Source organism: Lonchura striata, chromosome 6 (assembly GCF_050655825.1).
Source record: "Lonchura striata isolate lonStrDom1 chromosome 6, ASM5065582v1, whole genome shotgun sequence".
In the NCBI taxonomy this organism is placed as follows: Eukaryota; Metazoa; Chordata; class Aves; order Passeriformes; family Estrildidae; genus Lonchura; species Lonchura striata.
In genome coordinates this window covers 32,739,355-32,765,223 of record NC_140708.1, presented here as the reverse complement: position 1 = coordinate 32,765,223, position 25,869 = coordinate 32,739,355, and the positions used below count along the sequence as shown (strand labels likewise).

Genomic DNA, 25,869 nt, shown 5'->3' with positions numbered 1-25,869 from the left:
TGCCCCGCAGCCGGGCGGCCCCGGCCCCGCAGGGCTGCGACCGGACCGCGGGGTGGCGGCCCGGGGGACGCTCCGAGCCGCGGGGTCCCCAGCGCTGCCGGAGGCAAGAGGCGCGGTGGGGTGCGAGGGGTTCCGAGGCGGGGTGGCAGTGTCCCCCCGTGTCCCCCCGTGTCCCCCCGTGTCCCCCCGTGTCCCCCCGTGTCCCCCCGTGTCCCCGGTCCCCGCGGCGCGGGCCGCGAGAGGGCAGTGACACACAGCCGAAGGGATGGAGCGCGCCCGGCTCCGGCTGCGCCGCCGCCTTCCCCCTCATTACAGCTCGGGATAAAATTCCGGAACAAAGGAGCAGCACGAGGATTTGCTCATTGCGGCGCGTTCCAAATGTCCCTCCCCGGGTCTCAAACAAAACCGGGGCGGGTAAATACCCGACGGTGAAACGCTTTGTGCGCCGGGAGCTCGTAAGATGAAATGAGACTTTCTGTTGCGGTTGGTTCTCAGGCAAAAATAATAATTGTATCGAAATTAATTTCTAATTCAACTGCTGGGTGTGCTCGGGAAATCTACACTGGCATGTACGGAGTGCCCATCATTGCTGTATCGGTGGGCTTTATCTGCACAATCAGTTAAGCTGAGTATATTTTAATTGAAATTCTTTCAGTCTTTCAGCTGTTACGTCCCCCTTCAGATTATCATTCATATTATAGTTGCATTTCATGCTTATCCTATTCTGAGTGATTAAAAGAACTGTTCTGCCATTATATTTAATGTTTCCCTCACTTTCACAATCACTTTTTATTATAAACTCTTGCTGTTGTGAGGGAATTTGGTGCAAATCAGTTCACACCTTTTTGTTAGCTATAAACCAGATGTAAGAAACCCCAGCATTAAAAACATCAAGAAGTTAATGACTGTCATTCTCGATAAGAGAAAATATGCCACTAAGATAATATGAAATATTTAAAACGTAACTGGAATATGCAAGATGTAAGTCCTGAAATAATTTTAGCAAAATATACCCCTAAAATTTCCAGGCAACAACCAAAAGTCAATAAAGGAATGCAAAGAGAACCTGTTACTGTCCTGTTTTTATACATTTTATTTTACTTCATGTAAATACATTTCTTTCTAAATTTTTGTTGAATATTCTTAGCTTATCTTACTGTGAGGAAAAAAAAAAAAAAAGGAAACAGAAAACCAGGAGATTTACAGGTTTCTTGCATGAAAGAAAAATGGTAAAATTGAAATTATTTAAGGAAGAGAGATCTTGATTTGCATTTCTCCAATAAATCAAAATATTAACTTAGTTTAAAAAATTTCTGCAGATAGCTGTATCTCTCCTAAGATTGAATTATTAAGTTAATACTCTCTTAAGATTGCGTTTTTTACTGAAACCCCTGAAAATGCACTTTTAACCTCTATTTGATATTTTTTGTCTCTCACCTCACCAATAAGGCACTATTTTCAGTTCAAGTCTTGGTGCTGAAAGCTGCAATCCTGAGCAGACAGCATTCCCAACCTCTGTTAGAAACAAAAGAGACAGGATGCAGAGGGAAGCTCAGAGAAAGGAACAGTGTTGGAATTTGATTTTACTCAATGGGAAGCATGACATGAGTGAGAAGAATTAGTGTGAGTACCGTTTTGGAGGACAGCACTCCACATCCAGTGCTGACAAGGGAGAGGACTTAACCTAATAGTTTGTTTCCACACCTCACTGCCACGAGCCTCAGTAACATCCACCACATTCCTCCTGAACGAGGCATTTATTTCGGGTTCTGAGAGCTAAATTCTTACCAGTCCTAACAGCATCATTCTGGCACTCAGTGCGGACCTGCACCTTCCATTAGGACCTGCAAAGGAGTGAAGCTGTACTGAGTAACCCATGGGCACCTGCTCAACAAGATTACAGGGAACTTTGCCATTTCTATGTCAACATTTAGACCTCAGGAGTTTTTATCTAAATCCAGATCATTTATGTGAGTCTGTCTATGCCAGTATGGCAAGGAAAAAAACTTTCTCTAAGAATATGTATTGCCTGGTGATGGTTTCCTAAGGAAAAAGCAGGTTTTCCTCTCTTGTGCTAAATTTCAGAAAGCTTGTACCTAGGGACACCTTTTCATGGCTTACACATAGGCTCTGGCAAATTTTTTATTGTGCTTCCAAATCACTGACTTTCACCCATGATGTATCTCAAAATATAGAAGAAATACTTAAATAGGTGGGGAAAATACTTGCATATATCATTGCTGTATATACTCTATAAGATTCTATTATATATCTGCATGTGTATGCATGCATGGAAATTCTGCATACTGCAGAGTGGGAACAGCACACTGGAAATGCACCCCAGTTTAGTTTAGCAAATTCCTGTACTGTCTAAGGGGAGTACAAGGCTCGTCTGGCTCCTGGGCAGATGGGCGGTGTGCAGCACGCTCTGTGACTCTCCCGTGGCCCATGAAGTCTCTGCAAACAGCTCCTGCTGCTGCGAGCAGCATCTCGCCATGCAGGGAGAGCCGAGCCGAGCGATCCCCTCCGCCGGACAGCGCAGCGGGGCGAGCCCGGCCCCGGCTCCCCCCTGCCCTCCCCGCTCTGCTGCAGCCCCGGGACACCCACGGGCCAACCTCCTGCCCAGCAGCGTCCAGACACGCTCTCCTTCGGGGAGGGCGGGCAGAAAAACATCTTTTCAAATTTGTATTCCTCCCCCAAGTTCTTTTTTCCCCCCCTCCTTTAAATGTCAGGCTCCTACACAGTTTCTTTGAAAGTTTGAACGGTTAGTTAGATCAGTCTGGAAGCAAAACAAACCACAGAACATTTCACCTTTTGGAGAACTTTCCAGAAGACAGCATGCATTTCAGAGCAGTGACGATTCAGTGTTTAGCTCTCTGGGGTCGGGGTGTAGACCTAAAAATTCAAAACATTTTTTTTTGTACATCTGTGTTGAATCAGGGCTTATTTCTGATTAAGGTGGCTGAATTTTTTATTATTGAATTATTTTCTAAACGGATCACTTGTATTTAGGGACATCAGATGGAAATGTAGTCCTGCTCTAACATTGTTCACTCTGCTTAGGATCCAAGTTGACTGGGTTGGAAGGTTTCTGATTTTTCCTTCAGCTGTATTTTGCCCGAGGTACAGCTCGTGACAACAGAGTGTAGTTCTTTGACCTACTCATGGCAACTCCTTTCACTGTGCAGGAAAGGATGAGCATCACTGGGAGATGCTTGGGCTGCTGCTCTTTCCCTTGTCCTGATACTTGATGGGAAGTTCATCTCCTCTCCCTCTCCTGCTTGTGGGAGGCTGGATGCTGGAACATCTCAGGCTGATGTGGAGGTGCAGCTGAGATAGGCTTCCCAGGCAATGAAGTGCTATGGGAGATGTTGGTCTGATTTTGAGCCCTGAGCTTTGAAGGGGAGTTTCTCTATCTTGCCCTGAGAACTTTGCCAGAACAGTGAGATCACCACAGAAGTACTGGCAAAAGTAGTGGATGCAGTGCAATCACCCCAAGCACATTTTGTGGGGGATCCGTAGGCAGCCAAATGCACCCAAACACTGGGCATAAATAAAGGGAGACAAAGGAGAGAAACAAGTTTACTGCACCTGGTAACAAGGGTAGCTTGTGTTTCCCTGTCCTCCACTCCCCAGAGCAGCACCAGTCTGGAGCTGAATTAGCTCCAGTGGTCTCCCAAAATCACCTCTGGTGACCACTGCTTTTGTGTGAGGGTCATCACCCTGGCAGCAGCAGCCAGGAGGGACCCTGGCATTTTGGGGTGCACAGGTGGACACTGTCATGCTAAAGAAGAAACTTAATGAGCAGCAGTGGATCTGAAGGGCCCAGATAATGATGCATGGCTGAGGCAGACAGGGCTGCTGGCTTGCACATCATACAGGCTGTGGGAAGTGCACAGCATGATGCTCCAAGCACAGTTTTCTAACTGCTAAATGTGGGTTAGCCTGTTTATACCACATCCAGAAACCAGCAGGATACTGTCCAGGCAGCAGACAGGGCAGCAGGCTCACACAGCCCACGCCAGGAAAAAGAGAAGGCAGCAACCATGGGTGCAGGCGAGTGCATAGGGCAGAAAAAGGTTCTGCCTCCCAAGACAAATGAAACCCCTAAATTTATAACTGAAGAGGGCTCAGCAGTGATGTGGATTCCCCTGGACTTGTCACTGAATGATATGACTCCCATTCCCCTGGGCCAGGGCTGCCAGAGGAGCTGGCTGACAAAGGAGGGTGGGGGAACAGGAGCACCACTGCCCCTCGTAGGACCTTCACAGGGTGCTGTGGTTGGGCTTTCTGACACGTTTTTTTAGATGTGCTGGGCCAAGGTGAATTGTGCTCATAGCAAGTTTCAATAACTCAGTTTATGTTTGGGCAGCTGAGGGCATAGGTGGGGGCTGGCAGCAGAGAAGCAGCATGCTTGAGAGAAAAGCTGCCTTCTGGCAGAGCCATACGGATTGCCTGGGATGCTGGGGTGGTGGGAGATGCGTGACAGGAACGTAAATCACATCTGCACAGCACTGGTGATCACAACATACCACAAGCCATCTCTAGCAGCTCTGTTTGCCTGGAGATGGCAGCTGAGTCCACCTCCACAATATTTTCAGACTGTTTCATGTCTGCTGTTTGTATGCACTGAGGTAATGATGAAATTTAATTAATTTTTTTTTAAGGAACGCATCACAAACCTTAACAACCTACAAAATATTGTGATTTCTCTATCTGGGACCACTGGATTTACCCACCCCACGTCAAACTTTATGCCCCATCATCATCCATCAGGCAAGAGGAACAGCCAAGGACACCCTTTTTGTAGCCCCCAAGCCTAATCCTGTGACAGCCTAATATGTTGCCTTAACTCCTAGCTCTCCAACCAGAACCCCCTCAGCTCTGCATTAAAGAGATGACAGAAGCACTAAAAGGAAGGTTCCTACTGTAACAACTGTGACTTCAGAATGAGTGCTCTCTTCTTAATATTAGCAACACAGAAACACTCTTGTTACCAAGCTCAACTCTGTGTACAGTCTGTGTATAACCTTTTAAACAGCTTTTGCTGTAAAACACAAGTCTGTGTTTGCTGTAACAGGAGCGTTTCATTCCTCACAGTAGAATAAAAGGGTTTGCTGAAAGAGAAAGGGCATTCCAAGTCCCTGCTTTGTGCTCTGAATTCTTTTCCAACATCTTCCTTTTAATACATCGCAAAAGGGGGGAGAGAAGAAAAAAAAAAACACATTTAAAAAGAAAAAAAGTGTTTTAGAGTGTTTTCCCAAGAAATATCACACGCTGAATTGAAACACCTTATCTACAAGGAGGTCCTGGTGGCAAGTGTAGAAGCAACACAGGAAAAAAATCAATACAGCCTGCAGAGATTAAAAACATACTGGAAAAACATAAGGAAAATGTAACAATTAATGCCAGTTGTACATATAATACGTGAAAACAAAGCGGAGAGGCATTAGTCTCTACACACAGATCTATTGGATAGGTAATGCTTTTATCTCAACTTGAAAATGGAAGCTTTATTAGACTGCTTCCCATCAGGAGGCATCATACCAAGAACAGCGTAAGGCTCTAACTAGCTGAAAGCCTCTTCCCCCCACACCTTCCATCCCAATCACTTTGCATACCCGTGAAATTCAAATGGCTCAACCTCAGACTGAGGTGGTGTCAAATCAGGGTTCAGATTTACCAGCCTGCATGAAACCACCCACTCCCCCTCCAGTGGACCACATGAAGCAGCTGAAGCTGACCAAGATGCCTTGCAATAGGTGGGAGCTTTTTGTCTGCAATTTAAAAAGCCCCTCCATGATGCTGCAGCTAGAGATTGTTTTATCATTGCATTTTATCACGCTGTAGCAGCTATTAATATATGCCTGACTTGAATAAAATGTCCTACACAAGTTTCAGCTGTGGAGGGTCTTGTAATTAGTGTGCTCAGGCACCAAAATCAGGAAGATATTTAAGGTGTTGCTCAGCTGAATGAGTCCTCAAAATTCCCTCCAGCAGCTTTTCATTCATGCAATAAATAGACCAAATTTTATCACTTAACCCAGTAACTTGAGTGTAACCCCCAAGAAAAGGCATTAAATAGCTCTTTCTCCTTATGCTAAAATACACTCCTAATGTTAAAATCCACCTTGAAGTCTAAGCAGAATATTTGCATCCTCAGTTTTCTGGATCAGGAACAATAAAGCTTCTTCATAACACTTACCATGACATAAATTTCTGTAAAACTACACAAGCCTCACAGCAGGACTATAGATAAGGGTAAGCATCAGATAGGTGCCAATACTGAAAAAATACCACTTTAACCTTCTGCTGCCCTCACATCAAAATAAATCAAGGTTTACAAGTTTGCTTTTAAACCCATAAGTGAACTTATGGTTTACTCATCCCCTTTCTGACACCAGCAAGTAGAGAGGTAGGTACATGGTCACACAAGTGTTGGTGAGTTGGACACCTAATGCTACTTCAAGGCAGTAAAAGATCCACGCTGACTAAACCATCTGAGAATCCTCCCAGTGAAGGAACTTTAAGGACTATGAGACCAAAAAACATACAGGTCTCTAGCTGATGATTTGCACAATTTGCATCCTAATAGTCCCACCATACTGAGCATTGCACACAGGTCAGCAATGTAGCAGCCTCTTTAATGGAAGTCTGTGCTAGACAGACACAAACAGAAATGGGGAAAGAGAGAGATTTCATGGAGTTGGGAGCTCTGTTTCATATAGATTTCACAAACAGCTCTCAGAGCTAAGCTTGCTTTTCGTGGCAGGGGCACCTCCTGCTTTGGCCAGGCTCCCATTTTAGCATCATATAAATCCAAATGGATAAAGAACATACTTGGGCACTGGTGTTCCCACTACAGACAGGCTGCTTGCCAGCATGGATAAACAAAAGTACTTTTCATTTATTAGTTACTAGTTTTCATTCAAACTCCCAGAGTGCCGATTCTTTTCCTTTGGACCGTATCCCATGCTTCCACTGAAGCCAGTTTAAGATTCTCCTGACCAGATTGAGAGCAGATTAATTTAGAAACCATTTGAAAGGCTCAGCTCTGCCATTCTCACAAAAGGTGTAAAGCAAATTCAACAGGTAACTCCTGAGAATGACTTTGCACAAGCCACATTTGTAAGGTTTTAATGAGCCTTGGATAAGACTGAGTGAGAGCTTTTTTTTCAGTAATGCTGTCCACTCTCAGCAATAAGTAATAAACATTCCCAACACCCCATGAGGCAAGAAGTCAGAGCTGGGCCTATTTTGAGACATATAAACTGCAGAAAAGCTATTAAGGCTTCATAGCAAGCCAATGATCCAGCCAATGCTTGGAGTGCAGAAAGTCCTGGCTTTTAATGCACATATCAACCTGTTAGTTCTAAGGTTCAACTTTTTCCTGTCAGTTGTCTTGAGTGTTTACTAAATCCAGATGGCCTGAGGAAATAAATGAGATTAAAAAGAGTCTGTTTCATTCCCACACTTCCCAAAGCCCTCTGCAAAAGTATTGTGTTGCTACAGATAACACATGTACCTGCAGGCATCGGTGCAACTGTTACAGAAATGCTGGGGACTCCTTTTACCTTGTCCTCAGCAGAGCTTAACAGCCTTTAACACTTCCACACTCATAGAGAAAAGGAACACGACATTCTGCTTTTGTTCCTATTGGAAAATGCTGTTTATTCTATTTTTCCAGAGAAACTGTGAAACATTTTCACTGGCCTCTCCACAAATCCTTGGTGGCATTTCCAAAATGGGAAGGGTGGGGGGATCCTCATGTCTTTGGGAGATACAGGAAGGACACACACAGGACCTGGGCTCCATAGTGATGGAGAGATGGGATGTGGAAGCACTTGGGCTCGGAGAAGCCCCACCCACACCAGAGGCAAAACCCCATGGGTTTGGTTAGTCTAAAGCTAAAGACAAAGGCAGAGAGGGCAAAATCTTTGACATGTGAATGGCTGTTATGAAAGAGGAATGAGTAACAACTCTCTGTGTTCCACAGAGACATAAAGATATGTTGAGCCTAGGCCACCAGCCCCCTGGAGCAGCAGAATGCTGTAGTGTGCCCTCGATGGAGCTGTTGAGGAAAGTATCAGAAAGGATTTAGAGGTTGCTCAATCCCATCTCAGCAAGGAAGAAGGATTAAACAGGCTCCTGAGGCTGCACCACAAAGGATGTAGAGGGATGAAATAAGCCCAGCTGCCCTTTATATGGGGTGCAGCAGGAGACACGGGGGGCTTTGCAGCCCCAGTCTGTCAGCCTACACCTGGCCTTGTTCCACACTGGCCCTCAGGGGAATGACATCCAGCAGAGAGCTGACCACACAGGATTGAGCGCTGCTGTACTTCAGGGCACAACAAAATGGGATGCATAAACACCAGGAAGACACCCAGGGTGCTGGAAGGATGAGGAAGAGGATGTATTCAACTAATTTCACCTCCCACATGGTGTTTGTGGGCACGGGCTGGACAACGTCATCTTTGTATGAAAGATTGGCAAGATCTTGATTTTTTGCTTTTAATAGCTACTCTTTACTAGTAAGTCCTTCTCAGATCTCCTTACCTATGACACTCATCCTTCTTCATTTTAATCTGATGAAACATTTCTCTTTGTGTAAGAAAAAGGCATCAGGTGGAGAGTTTCGTCTAGGATGAGAGGAGGGAATCGTGCTTGGGGTAAGGGGTTGTGGCTCGGGGAAGCCCAGATCACTGCTACCAGAGACTGGGACGGGTCTCCTGCTTGCTCCCCACTTCAGCTCTCTGCCTGCAAGTCAAAGATAACAGAGTTCTTTTCTTTCAGCTGTTTGTCTGGGAAGATTTGGGGTTACTACGCATCCAGCAAGAGGTGGCCCAGGCCTCAGCAGAGATGCCGGCACTTTACCATTGTACAAACAATAGCACCTCTGAGAAGCAAGCCCTTGCTTTGTATATTTACTTCGTTTCTTGTTCAAGCTTTGTTAGGGAACCAAGGCACTTAGGCTGGTTACTAAAATAAAGAAGTGCTATAAAAAGAGATCAGCTCTTGCAAAGAAATCCAAGCTGCAGAAACATGAACAAAGATCCATTGAAAGGCAGTGTTAAATAAATACAAATTAATTTTGCATAGTTCCAAAGTCCTTCAGTCAATAAACGCCCATTCTCATTATTATTCAATAACATTTAGCTAATATATTTGGATTTGCAAGGCAAACATTTTCAAACATTTTTCTAAATTAGCACAAATCTTCTGCTTCGTCTTTTCTTCATCTACTGTCAGCGGAGCAAATAATCAGAGAACAAATAGTACTCTGCTTATAAATTCCTCTTGCCAAAGACTCGACCTCTAGAGACTTGACTTCACATTTGCTTTTCTGTAGAATTTAACAAAATTAGTCAAGCGCGATTTGTTGCGTGTTTGTCTCTTTTCAAAAGCTCAGAAATGTCTAGCTCTGGTGATTAAAGGAAGAAGGGAGATTTTAGTAATAATGTTTAAGTGGAAGGATATTAGAATGCAAGAAATATTTATTTACATCCACCTAATGTGTATAAAATTTTATCTTCTGTCAAGGTTGAGGTCATTCCCACTTACTGCCACAAAGTCAAAAAATAGGGAGCAAATCCTCAGATACCACTGCATCTTCCCTGGCTGGATTGTGGGTAGGAAAGGCCAAATATTAAATTTCATAACGGGATAATGCACTGAGCACCTGCATGATACGGCCCTGCCCTGAGGCACAGACAAGCCGAGATGATTAGGTATTATCAAAAGCTCATCCTTTCCCCTCTTTCTCATTAGAGCCAGAGGAAAGAACTCTGGCTGAACCATTTGCTTCCTTGGGTGCAAGAAGGAGGCATCTGCATTTCAATAGGGTGCTTGTCAAGGCTGACAGCAACTGGAGAGCTACTTGTTATAACGCTGGGTACTCCAGTTGCCACAGCCCTACAGTATATCTCTTTTTACTGCCAGTGCACTCTACTGTCATTTGGAGGCCTTAAAGCATGTGAGTCCCCTCATATGGGCTCAAACACCTCAGGAAAGGAGGAGCAACAGAGGCCATGCCCAGCTTCTTGAACATGGTTCTACCTTCATTTTTATCAATCAGGCTTTCTGGTCTTGAATGATAATAAATGGAGGATTTGGAGATCAAAGGTAATTTGATTTCTGAGAGAGATGTGATCTGTGATAAACATGCTACCTGGGTTCACTTCAGCAACATCAGGGAAGTTATACAGTTATTTCACTGTTGCTTCCCTTTTGAAAACAAGAAAAAGTCAGAAACTGGCAGTCCTGCTGTGCTCATTTGGGAGGGGCTGTCCCAGACATCACACACTGGCCAAAGCCAGCAGAGCAATGAGGAGAACATTTGGAAAGAGCCCTGACTGTCAACATCCAGCAAACAAGTGGCAGACATTTAACAAGTGAAAGAGCTATTTGGTTCAATGGAACAGAAGATATTTTTGTGTAGAAAATTCATACCTGCTGCAGATCTGGCCTTCTATACTCTGTGTTCGTGTTCCTATCAGGAGCTGTGTATAATAATAAGTATTACTCCCCAAACCAACTGGACTGACATTTGTAACCATGCCAGCTCTAATGTACCACATCTAAACCAAACAAGATTCAGCCATTATTTGGGCATTTCCAAAAGATAAGGCTGCCATGGAAGCATAGTTAGCCTCTCTTTTCCTCAGCCTTTAACCTGGTGCTAAAAGGGGCTCCTGCTGAAGTTTGATGACACCCTGTATGAGTGAAACCTCTGAATTTCACTAGAACTGGAATCAGCACAATGGACAACACCACTGTTCATCATCAGATTAGAGCCCAGGGGGATCATATTTCATTTTTATCTGTGACAAATGCTTTATTCAAACTGGCATTAACACTTGTACTGGTTGAAACCCGTGTCTGGAAACAGTGTTCAAGCCAATATCTATAGTCAGTTGCTCTCTGCATGAGAATAATAGAATGAGCTAATAAAATCTCCTCTGAAGGCTCATCCTAGGACCAATGACTTAGTGCCAGCTGCCTCACTAATGTCTTTCTTCATTGCCATTTCTTCCATTTTCCCATCTACTCATCTATTCTTATTTTTTTTATGCCCTGCATTTTTTCCTACTCCTTCTTTTTGTGTTACTTTTCCATCACCACCTTTCAACATTCAGCTTACTGTCTTCCAGTTCCACTCAGGGAAAAATTAAAGTTCATGAACAACATGCCTACAGGCTCCTTCAAATATGGCTTATCTCAAGTGGTCCATTTACCCCTCGGCCATTAAGCAATACCTTCAGAAACACAGAAAGTTCATTCTCTGAAAGATATATGAGGCAAGAATAGAGATACTGCTTCCTTAGTACATGTGCACATTTATGGGAAATAAACTCAACAGGGAAGGCTGCCCTCTGGGTAAGTTCTCCAAGGCAGGGTAAACATGGCAATCAGCTTTGCTTTTTGCACTTTCTCCCTTTCTATGTCTGACTAAAGTCCTTGGACTGCACAGCATTTCAACAATGGTATCTATAGGTGACTATTTCACCGTTCCTTCATTTGACATCCACCCTTCTTCCTTTACAGAAGAGTTTTTACTTTCCCAAAATTTTATAAAGAATCAACCCCTCCCATTCTCAAAACATGTGGGGAAAAGAAATTTCTTTTTCTTTTCACTAGGCAGTGATGAGCTGCTAAAGGGGCAAACAGCTGGGGTCAGCATTACCCAGGTTGTAACAACCAAAGAAATGTCTTTTTATACCCTGAGACAAGCATCTTTTCCAAGCAGACTTCTGCATTTAAGAGACAAACTATTGAAGAACCTGCTCTTGTGCTTTTCAGAGAACTTCAGACCTAAATAGTTATTGTAATCAGTTCACTAAAACCACCAATAATTCAAAAAAAATTCTTCTGAAAGACAAAGACTCGCACAGTGAAGTGATGCTTCCTGACACACATCATGAATCAAGACACTCTTTGACAAAGCCAAGCCTGCTGCAAATTTCACCAAGTATGAAAACCAGCAGAGGCTTAGTTAGCTGCTCACAAGGCGTTAAACTTGCTGGGAGTAATTACTAAGCACCTTCCAAAATAAACAAATAAGAAAAATAAAGAAAGGAAAAGTTTGTCTTTCTTAATCTACTGTGTTATCACTATGTTTGCCCAGAAAGCTTCTGTAATTTTGATAATGTGAAAAATAATGTCTTTGTCCTTATGGACAAAAAGTGTTTTTCAGCTTATTGTACACTGGAAAAATCTTGACTGTAAGGTGCTTTGTAATTTAGTTCTGATATACACCTTGGCTAACAGGTGTAATTAAAAACCCATTATAATCATCCAACAAGCGAATCAGAGCAGTCCCGAGAGGAGCTAAGCTGTGAGGGCCTCTATTTATAAAACCATATTTAATGTAGTCTTATCTCTACACTGAAAAAAACATCTGTTTAACATACTGTAAACAAAAATATTAACGTTCCCTGGCCTTTTTGTCAGAATGACTTATGATGGGATCTGCCATATATGCAATTAAGGTGTAGCAGAGCTGCCTAATTTCTAAGGAAACAACTACAAAAACATTGTATGTTTGCTCCTGGTTGATACTTTCAGCTCAGGAGTGAGAAAACAAGGACTGACATAGGGGGAGCTGGGGGGATTTATGAGAGGCTTGGTCAACAATGTGCAGCCTCTTTGTTTTTATGTCTCAGCCCAGGCATAATAGAGGTGGCAACAATGTTTTTTCCTATGATTTTTTTCCTCAGATTGTAGGAAAAATGCATGTTGCCTCAAGTGTTAATGAGCTCAAATTAAAAATAAACCAAAGGCAAAGAAAGCACAAACCACCACCAGCACCATAACAAAGTAATAAGCATATTTGCATAATCCACTCTCTCCCATGCATTTATAGAGAACCACATCTTATATCCAGAAGATGAGTTGCAGTTTGTGCTACCACATGGATAAAAATGGCAATATAAGCACTTTATGGTTTAAGAAGTTCAACTAAAATAACACAATGAGACCAACAGAAATTGGCCATCACCCATTGTCAGTGTCATTCTAGTCTAAGTCATGAAGTCAAATCTTTTCCATTGCCCCTGTGAAATCAAGCCCTCCACCTATACAGTGAATCTGAAACCGGTGGATAGAGAGCAAGCTGAGTGCCAGGATCAGGATGGACATTGAGGAGTGGTTCTGTGCTCAGATGCTGCTCCCCCTGGGAGCAGAACACCTCCAAGCAACACCACAGCATGGCAAAAGCCAAGGTGTTCCACCTAACAGTGGGGAACCTGCCAGCAACTGCAATGGTGCTGCATAGTAACATTTCCTGGGGAGCTTCATGGACCAGCTGCACACTGAATTCATCACACCTGAATTCTTGTATGCATCAAAAACCAAAATAAGGACAAGAGCTGGAAATGCTCTGTGTAGGTAAAGTCTGGAGCTCAGCACTGCCCATGTAGTCAAAGGCAGAAGTAGATGGAGCTCGGCTGGGTACCTGGGCACCCTGAATCACCCACTGCTTTATGCCAGCCTGGGCCAGCTGCCATCCAAGCCTGGTACATGGACCTTTCTTCCAGCCTGTGTGTACTGATTATCAACCTCTTGCTTCATTTTTGTTCCTTTGTTAACTCACAGAGTCCCATTACAGCTACACTGCTAGAATAAATCAGCTTGTCTTTAGGGATAAAGCTCTATTTCCCTAGTTTATTGTGGCCAGGCTTTTAGAAGGGTGAATATTAAATTCATCAATAATTATGTTTTTGAGGAAACAGATAATTGGCTATAATTAAATGTTGATAAAGCCCATGATGCAGATGAGCAGCATCCCAAGAACCTGAGCAAATTAGATCAGAGAATTTTTCACAGCAAGTGCAAGGAACTGAACCATCCTACACTGCCTGAGTTGTTTACGTCCACTTTTCACTTGGAGAAAGCATCAGGTTGTCTATATGATTTCTACTTTCTGGAGGCAGGTTTTTGTTTTTGGTATGTTAACATGCCAATACCCAAATGGGGAGCCCTATATGGAAAATCCAGAAGCAAACAATCAGATGGCACTTTTGGTTCCTTCAGAAGTGCCTACATATGGTGTATGTGTAAAGCACACAATTGCTTGCCTGGACAAAAAGGTGTCCTTGAATCCCAGGTTTCAGCCATGAAATGCTGTGATAAATTACTGGAATGGGAAAGAAAACTAACACAGGCTGAGGCAGCAACATGCACAGGTTCCTTAGAAAAAATTCCAGCTGTCTCATTCCCCAAAACTGAAGGCAGCAGGCATTGCTGTGCTATCAAAAGTCTTCCTAAACAAACCCTTGCTATGTGCACTCCAAGCCATGGCCAGAACTCTGTGGCTGCTGAAGTCAATGAATAATTTCTGACACACAAAATGCCGATAGGACCCTGTCCTGGGTGACAAACATCTTCTAATGGTCCCCTGTGCAGCCATGTGTGGTTAACTTTCAACATCTGCTCTTGCTGTGAACTGATGCAGAGGGTATCTTAATTCAGACAGAAGTGATTGATAATTATTAATTAATCGTCTCCAGAGACATGGCCGAGCCACCTATGGCAGCAGAATTACCTGCTGCATGTTCATTTCCAAGTGGATAAGTTGATAAACAGATGGTTATGTGGCTTGCTTGGGATTATGTTTTATAGTTAAAGCAAAATATACCTGGTTAAGAGAAATCACAGGACAATCCAGTTTTCAAGTGCTGTTTTTCCTTTGAAAACACTTCCAACTGACTCCAGCTGCATAGTTGAGCCATTTCTCTGCTCTTCTCAATAGCACAGTTGAGTAAAAAGGGAAGGATTTCCTCTGATGTTCACTTGAGCCAAAAAACCAAAACAACCTCAGAGTTGAATTCGCCACTCTTCCATAACCACCATGTATCAGAAGGGACTTTCTGAGATCACAACTGACACACAAAGAAATTAATTTGGTGTTGACACTTCACAGTGCTTTGAGATTGTAAATCAGAGGCTGCTTGGCAGGTAACAAACACCACCTTCCTTAAACACAAGAACACAGCAGCTGAGGAGACTTTCTGAGTCATCAGGCACAGTCCCCCACTATCATGGATTGCAGCAGCTAATATCCCTGTTCCCTTAATAACCCTCATTATCACAGCAGCTAAGCATCTGGCAAAGTACACAACGCTGGCACTGCCTCCCCACAATGATCTGAGCCTGTGTGAGTGCTAAGAGGGAAGAGATATGATTTGTACATTTTGATAGACCTGTGAACTTCTGAAAACAGACAACAGTCGCTTAGAGCCCTATGGAAACCTGGGCAGGAAAGATCTTTGAAATACTTCTCAGACAAAAACAGATATAAAGCAAATTATTCTATTCCACTATATACCTGGAAGGATCACATTATATTTAGGCAACACATTCCTTCCATGCAAAAGTTAGTCCCAGACATTAAAAAGAACAAATGAATCTTTCTAGTTTTAAAAAGTCTACTGTATCAGCTTAGACAGGCACACAGCAGAGTCAAGCGAAGTGTGTATTCCCTGTGATAATAAATCTCATAATGGAAATCAAAGCCAAGTTGAACTGCATGTTAGGCATTAAGTGTGTCCCAAACTGCTCATCTTGCTAAATCTTCATAATAAAATAACATTACAGTCTCTATAATTACACAGTGCAATGATACCACAGGAGGAAAGCCTAAAGAAAGGCTTAATTTTCCAGGCTTTGCAACAAGTGTGAATTGGAGTGGGGCTTAAAAGGCATTTGCTGTCTGGACTCAAGCCTAGGTGCAAATAGGACTGCCATATGTGATATAGACCAGGCAAATGGTGTGAGTTCATGCTCAGAGTTGCAAAGCAAGCACCAGGAAGGGAAGCTCCCAAAGCCCCCAAGATTTATTGGAGCTGCCTGTTGCTCCTGTGGTGCTGTTTCTGACACATCTGAACAGAGGGACCTGGAAAGGTTTGGAGATTTTTTGCACAGTTGCTTCTGACAAACCATGAAATGGTGGCAGCTAAAACAAGGAAACAAGGAAAGCTGTCAAAAAAACAAACAGTACTTATAATAGTAACCTCCGTTCCTGTGGAGAAAGGTTGTCCATGCTCAAGTGCTTCAGCACAAAGCAAACCATCTCCTGGAAGGGGCTCTCTTTGCAGGGTCTGCAGAAGCACCCTGGAAGACCTTGGGTGAGATTCACAGCTTTCAGATAGTTAAAGTTTGGTTCAATCAGTCCTCTTGCTCAGCTTTTCCACTATCTTCTCATGGAACTTGTAACCCATGGGATACTCCACTGTTGTGAAACCAATAGAAAATGGTGAAATATCGTCCAAAAGTTCATGGAACAAATTGTCTGGGAGCAAGTACAGCCAGAAGTACTAAAATGATAATTTCAATATCTTACTAAAAGAACATTCTGGGGATTATGACAACATTTAGTTTTTCTTCTTTTGGCCACCTGAAATATTTCATTTTGAATCAAGCCATGTCAAAACAACAACAGCAACAAAAAAATCAGTGTTATACTAAGCTGAAATAGAATAACTTATTTAGAATCTCCAGAGAGAGCCAGAATTTAGAAGAAAACCAAGTTTTATTTCAATCACTTTGATTTTGTAATATTATAACCTTCCCATTAAAATTATCTTCAGCCCTATGACTGTGTGACTTATTAGTGTTTTAGTTAATTATGCAGATTTTTGCTTATATTATACTCATGGATCCGAGGTGTCCCTCAATCTGCTCCGGAGCTGCATCATCAAGAAGGAAGTATTAGTAGTTATTTACAGACATGTAAGACCCATAAGGGTCACATAAATAGCAATGGGGAGTGAAGAGGTGTGGGCTCTCCTACAAAACTCAAAACCAAGTACCAGGCACACCTGGTAGGTCAGGCATGGGGTTCCTTGTGGGATGTAGGAGCTACATCCAGGTGTCTGCACAGCCTCCTCACAAACTCCATCTGGGCTGGAGAAACTACTCATTATAACATCTCTGTAAATGCTTTTGTATAATAAGATGACTTTCCCTACAGACTTCCCTCATACACTCTTCCTTTACCCACTCTTCAGATGCTTTTGGCAAACACCATTGAAAACAGACTCTTGAGGTGTGGGGTTAATTGTTCTCCTTTTTCTGTACACATAAATATTTTGCAGACTGAGAATTGCTATTTCAAGAAATACACAAATCAAGTAAAAGTTTCATATCCCCAACTCATGGATAATTTCAGAGACTGAATCATCTGGTCTGCAGCAATTAAAACAAAGGGCGCTTGTTCTAACGCATTGTTTTCACACTAGAAAGCCCAGTCTGCCTTCAGCTGTCTTTACCAACTAGGAATTCAAGAAGAAAGCAGCTATTAAAGTTTTCTCTACCCAGTTTAAATGTGGCACAACACACATTCCTGGCCAACTTTTCAGACTAAACATCTTAGTAAATTCTTCCTGACAATAGTTAGTGACAAGCATGTCAAAACCAACAAACTCAGTCACATACAAGGCTTATCAATAATTTAGGTTTTTCCCCCCACGAGAGACTGTGTGTTTTGCAATAATGAAATATATGATTTTAAAAATAAATAATAGGCTGTTGTCAGGCCGATTGTAGCTAGAAGTTATGAATTTGATTGATTGAACATTTGAGTTCATTCTCTCTAGCAAGATCAAAGCGAAACTCTTCCATTTGCCCAAGGCCACTTGCAATTTATTTAGAGATTGTGTTCATATCCCAGCAGGTAGCAATATTGGACTGAGGTACACAGAAAATCAGCTCTTTGAGGTTTTTTCTGAGTCCAAGGGATGCAACAAATGAGATTTTTTTTTAGTTCATTAAATCATTAACCACTTAATCACTAAAAAACACAACATCAGTTGCATTTTCCGTTAGCTAGGCATAACAAGGAAGCAGTCATGGTATCAAAAGCCTCTATTTTAACATTGATGCTTTTGTCAAATATGACTAGTCTGTAGTTTTTATTTGTATGGTTATTTTCTCCCTCCCTCTTTTTGGTTTAATTATCATGGCAGAAGGTAATGACACCCAAAAGGGACAGGAATATGAATAGCAATGGCAAATCCTTTTAAGAGCAACATGGAAGATAACACACGTGCATGAAAGAACACAGAATATGTTTGTAAAGCAGATATTGCAAGCACCCTAGTGCGAAAGAGATCCAAACAAATCAGCCCAGACTAATGTGAAACCTTCAGCCACCCTGAGACATAGCCAAGATCAGCTGCTTTTCCCCCTCCCCAGACAGCATTCACATGCTGACTGTAGATCTTTGCAAGGCTCTCTCGCCAAGAAAAGAATCATTCTTTCTCTGCCCTGTATTCGTCCTATGTAAGATTTGGGGATGAGCAGCAATGAAAGGAACAAAACCCAAACCAAAGGGCGCAGGGTGGGTGCAGGGGGCCAGCAGGAGCTCGCTGGCAGCGATGCGCTGGCCCGCAGAGCAGCAGCAGCGCCACGCGGGCGTGGCGGGGCTGCCAGCGGCCCAGAACGCTGCACACACAGCAGGACAAGCATGGCTGGGAGCAGGGAAGGAGGAATTCCAGGAATCGGGTGAACCCGCCTCGGAACACGAGAGAGGGTTTGCAGGAAGCACAGCAGGTCCAAGCTGGGCGGTCAGAGGCTGGGTAGAGGATGGCCAGCACGGCGTGGCAGGGTGCTGGGTTCCAGTGTGGAAATCGTGCCACTGGTGGCTGTCACACCTTGTGCCAGTGGGAAAGACCTGTATCTCCCAGTCAAGTGGATGAAAGACATCTCTTGGTCTGATGACAGCTTGGATGAGGTCTAGATTCAAGGTGCTGGTTAAGTGCAGCTTTAAAGGCTTCTGCCTCCACTGACGAAAGCTCGGACTGGGAGCAGACCCATCCATCCATGGGTCTATGAGAAGCAGTGGTAGGCTCTTCTCCAGAGGGGTTGGCACTGTCATGCTAAAAAGTAAAGGCAATGGGCATCTTGTAATTTCTCTGCAAGAGCGCTCCTTTGATCTCTGAACCCCAGCTAACAGAAACAGAAACTAGGAATTAGGGATCCAAGAGCTTTAAGAAAAAAAAATTAAAATATTAAAGATCTAGTTGTACAAGTTATCTCACAGTAAGAGCTGGGAACAGAATTAAGCAGTTCCAATCCTCCTGTTTTCAGTTCTCCTGCTCATTAAGGAGAATTAAGTTATTCCAGTTGTGGAAAAACACAATTAGAAGCACAATTAGACCCAGTAATGCTGCTTGCAGATGTGCTGCTCCATATTGGGGGAGAAAATGGCACCGAGGGCTGTCAGGCAAAAGTGATAGCTATCATCTGCTCATGTTATCTAAAAAAGAGAGAGAAGGAAAAACTGAGAAAACAGAGCAGTATCAGAGGGGTTTATCTTCAGTCTAAGCATGGAGTTAAAGAATAAAGAGTGAATGTTTTCTCAAAAAACTCTAAACTTCACTGAATTTTCCCATAAGAGACCAGTACTGTAAGTTGCCAACAGTCCATCTAAGTAACTCTTCAAGACAAACATACAAGATATTAATCCAAGAATACACAGGCTGTACCCAAAGTACAGCTCTTTACAGTGTTCACCAGTCACTAGAGGGCATTTATGTCCATGAAGATGTCAGACCCAATTTTTTCACCAAAGTTATGTTTAGTTAATGAGGCTTGACTGTTCCTAGAATTCAGCTAAACACTCAAACATGATCATGGCTATGCAAATACATAAGCACTATTAGCAGAGTTCTTCACAGACTTTCAGAAATGTTGACAGTGAATTACAAGATCAAGCCTGGTTCATTTTCTTTGTGGTACAGCCTGAAGGACAGAAAGAAACAAAATGCTTCAGGGTCCCAAGGTAGAATTAGCAAAGATTCGGGTCCCTTAGGATGGAGGGATAAGAGCAAAGATTCAATCTGCCTACAAAAATGACCTGAAAGAGTGACCAGATTCTCATTCAGAAACAGGAGAATGGAAATAGTATTTTGGTACAAAACAGGTGCAAAATGGTCAGTCTGGGCATCTCCTCAGGTAGGAACCTAATCAGGAGCTTACATGTATTTTTCATGGTGTCATGACTTGGATATAAATGCTTCCTGTATGAATCAGATTTTATTTAATACGAAACTATAAAGATAAAGCTGCGGGTAAACCAAATCAAAGTTGAAAAACTACCTTGAATACCGTAAAGGAGACATGAGAGAAACATGCCAAAGTTACTACTTTTTAAAATATTATTTCTACTACATCCAATCTTAAAGACCTTTTTTTCGTAAATGCTAGTGGCCAGGTGATTAAGATAAGAAAAGAAATCAAACTAGACCACCGGTACTCTTTAGAACTTATGAAGAAACGAGATATGTTCAGAATAATTGATGGAAATCTGGATAATACTGTTATTTTGCCATCAAAACCTTTTTCACTAAACACTGTCTAGCCATCACTGAGATAGACCTGTTTGCTTCTAAACACTTTTCTGATTTCAATGGCAGGTTGTTTAAAGGTGAGAAGCACAGGCTGATCTTCTGTGCCAACACAGGAAGTAAATTGAGTATGTTAAGTCAGAGCCTAAGACACAGAACTGCAGGGATCATTTCAGAAAGGAAGCCTTAAGTTTGTGGGCAGAGCAGGTTTTATCTTTTAAAGAGAGGAAAGCTATTAACTTGGCCTCACAGAAAGTGATGGAGTGGCTGAGAATATTGCTATGGAAAATTCCAGCATTTTTCCTTTTGTGCTTGAGATACAATAGTTTAGGTTAACAGGAACATTAGAAAAAATGTTCTGACTATACCAGCAGTCTTGAATCAATGGTTTAAATTAGCTTTCACTTTTCTCAAACTTGCTCATCTGTTATTTGTTCAACCATGACTAAATATTCCATGTAGGGAGAAAAAAATTAACCACTGAATACTGGAGCAAATCTGAGCAAAAACCCTGTAGCCTTCAAAATCACTTGCTAGCTCTTGCACAAAATAATTAAAGTCTTGCCAATGACAATGGATCAGCATCATTGTGGTCCTGCTAATTTAAAAATACAAGCAAGACAGAAGAAGTAAAGGAGAAATCACCTTCTATAAAGCCAAGTGGCTTTGCCTCTCTTTGTAGCCCTTGCTCATAGGTACTTTGATTATTGTGGCTAGAGCATGGAAGGTAATGTTCACCATTTGTTCAGGTGACAACAAAACATGAGCTAGAGTAACACAAATATCTCAGCTTTCACCAGTTTTCTAGATGGTTTACTCCCACAAACTCTGCTTCATTATTAACACAATGTGATCTTCCCCAAATGGATATTTTTGCTCCCTTTGAAAAAGGAAAGAAAGTTTGGGGTTTTTAAATTGTCTTTTGAAAAAAAAAAATGCAGAGAAGAGAAGGTTTTACCATCACCTAAAAACAGCTGAAATGACAGAAAAACTGATCAACATTCAGTGTCCGAGAATGTGCAAACAAGTGTAAAACAGGACTTAAATCAATCAGACACAACTTCAATCCAGGAAAAAATCTGCAGGCTTAAGACCTGGTGAAAGTTCCTGCTTCCAAAGATAATTGGAAGTTTTGTAAGTGAGAAAAAAAGAGAAAAAAGAAAGAAAAGTCAGATTGCACATCAATGAGGTGGAAGAAAGTTCTGGTTATCAGCATTGGCAGGGAAATGGTAATTAATGAACATCACTCACATTCTCTGGCCACTGCTAGTAATGGTTGAGAAACTAAAATTGGCACATAATGATAGGCTGAAAAATGCTGCATGTGTTGGCAGCTCTTCCTTTTCCTCTTGGTATCCTCCAGCTGCAGAATTTATTTTTAGTTTGTTTAGAGATTTTGGATTCCTCTGCAGGTCACTTGTTCTTGCTTTGGTACTACAGCATGGTGGCATAAGTTCCCAGGCATTTAAGAAAATAAAAATTAAACCAGTAGTAGCTGTAGCAAGAGGTCCAGTCCAGAGTAGCCATTTGTGTTTATCATGTGACAACAGCTGGACTTCTTTAAGCATGGTTAAGGACTTGTTAAGAAAACTTGGAGCTGGCTCCACAGAGAAAGTTGAGTCCTGGACCTGCAAGTTCTAAGTTCTTAACCATCTCATGAAGGCAGTAGCCCAGAGTTAAGCCTGAAGGGAACCATAACTACCTGAAAGCATGAACCACAAAATTCAGGGCTGAGATCATGAAACCAGTGGCAGGTGCTAAGGAAAGATAAGGGAGTCCTGTGTAATACCAATAAGGTGCAGCCAGAATTTCAGTCGAATATTTCACCTGTGAACTACTGAACAGGAGCTTCTTACCAAGCTTTTTTACCTTTCCCATCCTCAGACTCAATATTTTTCCTATTCTAACCCCACATATCAGTAGAGTTTCTTTCCATGTCACACAGGAACTGGAGGCTCCTCCTAAAAGCACTTGCTGATGTAATAGTATGAAATTTCGTTAATTATTTCAAATCAGAGCCACAAATACAACATCCTTTAAGAAAACTCTGTGTGTGTAACAGAGCCAAATTTACCCCTTAAAATCCATTAAATGCTCTGGAACATTCAGATACAAGGCTTTAGAGAAGTTGACAGTAATAATTAAAGCTGACTGCTCCTGTTTCAGCTGAAGACACCCTGACCTTCAGTTCTGGCTCAGAAGAGCTGATAGCCAAAGCATACCTAGATGGGTGCTGTGCTGACTCTGAAGGTGCAGCAAAGCCCACAGTGGAATTCCAGGGTTTTTCCCTGCCCCACACTGTGCAGTGTAAAGGAAAACCAGCCACCATGCTTGTGCTGGAGACCTGAAAGGTCAGTGACAAATCACCACGTAGGATGCAGATCCTGTCTCTCCACTCCTGTTTTGTTTTCCTGAGCATGCTGAAAAGAAATCAGTGAACCTACAAATGTGCTGCTCTGACCTCTCACATTGTTCCCTTGGGCTCAGACACCAGTGCTGCTATGAAGCTGGCATGGCATTGTGGCATTGACATGCAAATGAGCAAAGCCAATGAAATATCTTCCTGTCCTTAAGAATGCTTGATTTTTTTTTTTTTCCCTGTGGTTTGTTTGTTTTTCTTTTTTGTTTTTTCTTTTTTTTTTTTTTTTGTTCGTGGTTTGGGGTTTTTTATAGGTTTTATTTATTTTTTGATGCTTTCATAATCTCCCAGAATAACTTAGATGTATTCCTGCTTCAACTGCTACTTTTTTTTTTTTCCCAGCAGACTTAGAGTCTTAGTATGTGTTTGTTTATATATACATATAAATGTGTGTAAATTCAGCTTACTTTAGGAACAGGAATATTTTAAGCATTTCAACTACAAGAAAAAGCATATGATGATTCTTTGAAATTCCTCAGTGTAAAACAACTGCAGCTGCCCCTGTCTTGCTTTAAAATCATCAGAAAATCTGAGACCTAACACCCAGCAATGATTATTCAGCTTGCATGAACTGGCAGCCTGTGCACCATCCAGGAGGAAAAAAAATTAATACATTTCCCCCTTTTTTGGCTCTTTAGGGATGAGCCAAAAAACTCAACGAGTAAAACTTGACTGTAACTTTTACTGCAAAATTGTTCCAGAAATATACTTTTTGCATAGTTTAATTGGGTTTAGATCCCCCAGAGTCCAAAGCAACTTCCCCGGCCCCTTCTAGCAGCTTTCTGAATGAAAAACACTGAAATCTTCAGGGGGTTTAACTTGCAATAAAGGTACAGGGCAGGCTTTACCCAGTCTTCCAAGTGCTTAAATCCAAAGTTCTGGCTGATGTGTGAGAAGACACTGAAGCTGTGTGCGCACAGTTTGCCTTGGAGATGCACGTGGGGCAGCTGCACCTTTTGTGTACAGGCTACAGGAGGATGGGAACACATTCATCTGCAATGGTGGAATCAGAAAACTTGAGCATATTTTTTCCCCCGACATTAGACATCAGGGGACATTGTTAACAATGAAAGCAATGGCAAAGCCCTTCTGCTCAAAGAGCTCACTGGTTTCAGACACCGTAGAGATGTGGGTTGCTGTAAAAGGTGCTGAATGCTGTTGTGTGCTGTTTCAAAGAGAAATGACATTTGTACCCTCCCAGATGCTTGCTGAGTGCCATTTCTACTTTCTTCTACCTATTCCTCCCTGAACTGTAACTTTTTACATTTGTTTCAATTATCAAAAATGAAACTTGACAAACACAGTAATGAACCCCAGGCCGGGTTTCTCATGTGATCTACCACTTCATGCAAAGACAAGAAAAAATTTTTAGAATTTGACCAGGAAAAGGACCTCAATACTAAGAAATGCATTTTAAGGTTTCGCAGTGTGTTTCTGTTGGGTTTTTTTGTTTGTTCGGTTGGTTTTGGGTTGTTGTTGTTTGTTTGTTTTTTTTTTTTTAATGTGCATAGCAATAGATATTAAAGCACTCAGAATAGCTGAAAATTCTAAAGTTGCTTAATAATAGCATTTATTTTAACATCCGTGGTTATATATAGGATCTTGAGGTTTATGTCAAGAGGGAGGGTTTGTTTTGTTTGAACCACAGAGCTGTGGTGCAGTGGTCCAGACAGTCCTAATTTTATTTAGCTTATGAAAAAACAGGAGACAAAGTGTTTACATCTCCAAGTATCTCAATAAACCCATGGATTATTGCTAATACCAGACCTCTGTGAATCTCACTCCAGGCCCAGTATTGCCATTGATTACAGTGAGGTTTTCAACAAGCTGCCAGCCCATGAGTCCTCCAGAGGATGAGAACAGACAAAAATAAGTGGGTGGGGTAAAGAGGAAGGGGATGTTTCAATTCAGAGGATGCTCCACTAAGCATAAATTGGCTTGAAAGAACAGGAACATAAACAACACACCACCCTTGGCAATGAGCAAGTCAGCAAACAAAAATACCCTAGGACTTTTTGTAATGGTGCCTGATAAATATCAAAATGGTCCTAGATTTCATTTAAATGTTAAAACTGAATTTGGATCTGAAAACAAAGGATACACATATTTCTTCTGACATTTAGTTATGCCTGATGACATGCAATTTCATTGCTTTTTCTTTATGATGTAATTTTTGTAAGTGATACCAGTTGTCATCAAACGTCACAAAAGCCAGGCTTGCCTCAAGTCTTCAATATTTATTGTTCTCCTCCAGCAGAGCCTGTTTCGAGTTTGGCGCGCATGGCTTCAATCGTTTAACGGAAGAGTTGAGCCCAGCCTACCCCGAAATAAAACACCAGGCTGAGATGGATCTGCTGACATGATGCAATTGAGATCTTCTGGCAGCTGGTGCAGCAAATGCCCTTTAAAGGAATAAAAAAAATAAAAAGAGGGGAGAGTTGGGGATCCAGCTGGATGCTGGGCTGGTAACAGGATACTGGGCTGTTTGCTCCTGGGTCAGGCATTCGAGTCCTCCCCCGGATGGAGCAGCCACCACCTCCTGCCACTGCAGGGTCACCAGGCCCCCACGGACCAGGGGCAGGTGTCCCCAGCATTCCACGTGGCATTAATTAATGCCATGGTTCTCTGGAGAAGCCAGGAGGGAACAGTGGTAAACAACCCTGCCCTGAAGGGTGAGTTTGAGACAGGCCAGCCTGAGCCCCTGCTATTCCTGCCTTCACACAGTACCTGGAAAGGCTTCTGCTCCTTCAGCCTCTACTTTGGGCCTCAAATCCTACATATTATGGAATCACAAAGAATAAAACAACAAAAAATCCCCCAAATCCCACACCCTCCTGTGGGCATCTGGGGCTTCCCTCTGGCTGCCCTGGCAGGTCTGGGACCCTGGCAGGGGTCAGGAACCCCCCTGGACAGAGCCCCCAGAGACACTGGCTGTGATCTCTGTCCATGGAAAAGAGTTTTCAATCTTACAAGATGAATTACAAGCTCTGAGTGTTTGATATAAGTAATAATTAAGTGTGGCACGGGTGCAAAAGTAAAATTTTAGGATTCTAGATTAGGGGTCTAAAGGGCATAAGATGGAGGAAATTGGGTGTGCCTTGTCCT

General features: G+C 42.4%; 1 long non-coding RNA gene across 1 annotated transcript in view; it reads right to left on the bottom strand.

Annotated features, from left to right (window-relative positions):
• Window positions 1-2,562: 2,562 nt before the first annotated feature.
• LOC146767077 (uncharacterized) overlaps window positions 2,563-25,869 on the bottom strand; it is a 38,347-nt gene continuing 15,040 nt past the window's right edge. The window contains exon 3 of the long non-coding RNA XR_014956177.1: window positions 2,563-25,166. This is a non-coding gene — a long non-coding RNA (uncharacterized LOC146767077). The remainder of the gene's footprint in view (window positions 25,167-25,869) is intronic.